This window comes from Vicia villosa, linkage group LG4 (genome assembly GCF_029867415.1).
Source record: "Vicia villosa cultivar HV-30 ecotype Madison, WI linkage group LG4, Vvil1.0, whole genome shotgun sequence".
Lineage (NCBI taxonomy): Eukaryota > Viridiplantae > Streptophyta > Magnoliopsida > Fabales > Fabaceae > Vicia > Vicia villosa.
The window spans coordinates 75,790,834-75,794,316 of record NC_081183.1 but is presented as its reverse complement, the minus strand read 5'-3'; the positions used below and the strand labels follow the sequence as shown (position 1 = coordinate 75,794,316).

The window sequence follows — 3,483 nt, the reverse complement described above, 5'->3', positions numbered from 1 at the left end:
CGTCCTCTTAGAGACTATGCCGCTCCTTCACGCGCTGAACCGCACTCAAGTATCGCACCACCTGCGATTGAGGCGAACAATTTCGAACTGAAACCTTCGTTGGTACAAGCTGTTCAACAGAATCAATTCTATGGAAGCCCTGCAGACGACCCCAACCTCCATTTATCTGTGTTCTTGCAATATGCTGACACTGTCAAAGCTAACAATGTTAGTTCCGAAGCTATTCGATTAGGTCTCTTCCCTTTCTCCTTGAGAGATAAAGCTAGAGCGTGGCTTCAATCCCTGCCTTCTAATTCCATAACTACATGGGACGAACTGAAGAGAGTACTTTTAGCAAGATACTTTCCGCCTAGCAAAACTGCTATACTAAGAGGTCAAATCAACGGATTTACCCAGAAAGATAACGAATCACTCTTCGAAGCTTAGGAACGATATAAGGACATGCTTAGACTGTGCCCTCATCATGGACTCGAACCATGGTTGATCATCCATACTTTCTACGGTGGTCTCCTTTATAACACTAAAATGACTATAGATGCCACTGCTGGCGGAGCATTAATGGACAAACCCCATGATGAAGCATACAACCTCATAGAGAACATGGCACAAAACCATTACCAATGGGGTGGAGAACAGGCCGCTCTAGAGAAAACCCAAACCAAAGGAGGAATGTACGAAGTAAGTGGTATAGACCGCGTTAACGCTAAAGTAGAAGCTTTAACTCAAAAGATCGAAAACTTAACCATCACTCCTTCAGCCACCGCTGCTGCCGTAGCACCTAACTGCGAGATTTGTGGATTAACTGGACACGCAGTTATTGAATGTCAACTCTTGACTGGAATCCCATCTGGTCAAGTAAATTATGCTCAAGGAAACCCTTATTCTAACACGTACAACCCTGGATGGAAAAACCATCCGAACTTTTCGTATAAGAACAACAACGCGTTGTACGCGCCTGGACAAGCACCTGCTGTGCCACCTGGCTATCAAAAAGCGCCTGTAGCTGCTCAAAACGCCCCTAGGAAGTCGAATCTAGAAATCATGATGGAGAACTTTATAGCTTCCCAACAACAAACCAATAAGGACTTCCTAAATCAAAACATCCACAATAGTGAGCAACTAAAACAATTATCAAACAAAGTAAATGCCTTAGCTACGCATAACAAAATGTTAGAAACTCAAATTTCACAAGTAGCTCAACAACAAGCACCTACTGCTACCCCTGCTGGCATGTTTCCTGCTCAACCACAACCTAATCCTAAAGGACATGCGAACGCGATAACACTACGAAGTGGAACAAACTACGATGGACCTATTGATCTTAGAACTCAAAACGTACCCATGTCACAACAAGAGCCAACGGAAACCCAAAAGACATCAACTAATGATCAAACTGCTAAGACCAATGAGAACAACAACGAAGTGGAACCTGAAAAAGAAAAACCTTACATTCCACCACCACCTTATAAGCCACCAATTCCTTACCCTCAGAATTAGCTAAATCAAAAACCGAAGCGCAATTTAAAAAATTTGTAGAACTTCTGAAACAATTAAACATAACCATACCGTTCACAGAAGCTTATGAACATTTTGATGAAGAAATGCACGTATCGGAATCTGAGCCTGACACTCCTCCTGGATACTACGAACCTTTGCTTGAGGATGATCATGTGCCTCAATATGAGCCTCTTCCTGAAGATGAACCCATTCCTGAATATGAACCTCTTTCTGAAGATGGACCCATTCCTGAGTATGAGCCTGAGACTCCTTCTAAAGATTCTGCTGAAGATTATACTATAGATATGTCTGATGTCGAGCTTGAACCACAACAACCTGCTGCATCCACCGAATCAGTGAACCAAAGAATTCCTAATCAGAACACACATGAGCAAGCCATCAATGCACTGCAACACGATGTACAACATGTGCGCAACGAGCTACACACTCTGCAAATGCACTTCTTCGACTTCATCGACATCGTCAATGCTCAATTCGACGAAGTTTTCAAACACATTTATTCTAATGTGCACAACAATAGACGTGGCTAGATGTTATCGTTTAGATTATTAGATTTTATTTCTTGTTTTAGCAATTTCAATTTCTAGTTTAGAATTTCATTTTCTGCACTTTTCCATTCTGTTTCTGTCAACACTCAGTACCAGTTTTAATTCCAAATGCTTTATTTTATTCATTACTGCTACTGTGTTATACTGCATTACTATTAGCTGCTACATATTCCTGGTTACCATTATTTTTTGCTGTTTATAGTATAAAACAATGACACTGTTCTGAACTATTATTCACTACTTAATGGTATCTGTCAGAACTTGTCCAAACCCATGCATGCGTGAAAACCACCTGCCTAAGCTAGGAGACGCACGTCTCCAACTCTGTGGGACCAGAGCTCTGCATGCAAAGGACAGCAGACGCCCGTCTCCATACCCTGTCCCCCAGCAGACTGACTGCCTGAGACGCGCGTCTCCCAAGGGCAGCAGCTGCATTTTTCAGTTTGACCTCGCAGAAGCATTTTCTTCCCCTTTTTGAATTTTGAATTGTGAATTTCAAAATTCATCATTCAATATTCTTCATTCTCCCCATTATTTCTTCCATTTAAACACCATAAACCTCATTCATCCTCCATCATTCACCTCTTTAACTCTACATCATTTCCCATTTTCTCCATTCCATTCAATCTTCAAACACCACCATAATTCCATTTTAATTCTACATTAACCACACCATTTTCAAACCTCACTATAAAACCACACCACCACCACTCTTCTTCTTCACAACCTCCAAACCATTTTCTACTCTTCTACTCTCCATTCTATTTTTCTTTCCAAACACACCATGCCTCCACGTTCAATCATCCGTAGTGTGCGTCCTGAGAGGCCACCTCCCGACCTTTCACATGTTATTTTTCGAGAGGAAGACAACGATGCTCAAAGAACCAAATACCTCGCATTCTATGAATGTTCGGATGTTCCCACAAAATTTGTGAACATCGAATGTCTAGAAACTCTGGGTCTCATAGATGGTGTCACCCGTTTGCTCACAAAATCTAGCCTACACCATCTTTGTACCGAACCCGTACCAACTTATGAGTCGCTCGTCTTAGAGTTCTTAAGCTCTTTCAACTACGACACTCCTTCTGATCAACCACTTTTAACTGGTAACATCCAATTTCGGATGTTTAATCGTGAATTTACTCTGGATCAAGAAGCAGTGGCTACGTACTTGCATTTTAATAATGCACCAAATGCTCTCCGCACAATCTTTCAAGAACTCGATGGTCGATCTTGGGAAGAACTTGCTTTCGAATTTTGGTTTAATCTTACTAGGGAAATCCCTACCGGTTGGAGGGCTCTACATGCTTCTCATATTCAAAACCCCGCTATACGTTATTTTCAATGTGTTTTGGGGCACACTATTTTTGCAAGATCCAACAACCACAAGGTAAACCAAAATGAATTATTTTTATTA

General features: G+C 41.5%; 1 non-coding gene across 1 annotated transcript; it reads right to left on the bottom strand.

The window, feature by feature from the left end:
* Positions 1 to 363: 363 nt before the first annotated feature.
* On the bottom strand, positions 364 to 470 carry LOC131600834 (small nucleolar RNA R71). Its single transcript, XR_009283440.1, has one exon. It is a non-coding gene; the product is annotated as a small nucleolar RNA R71 (small nucleolar RNA).
* Between the last annotated feature and the right edge of the window lie 3,013 nt (positions 471 to 3,483).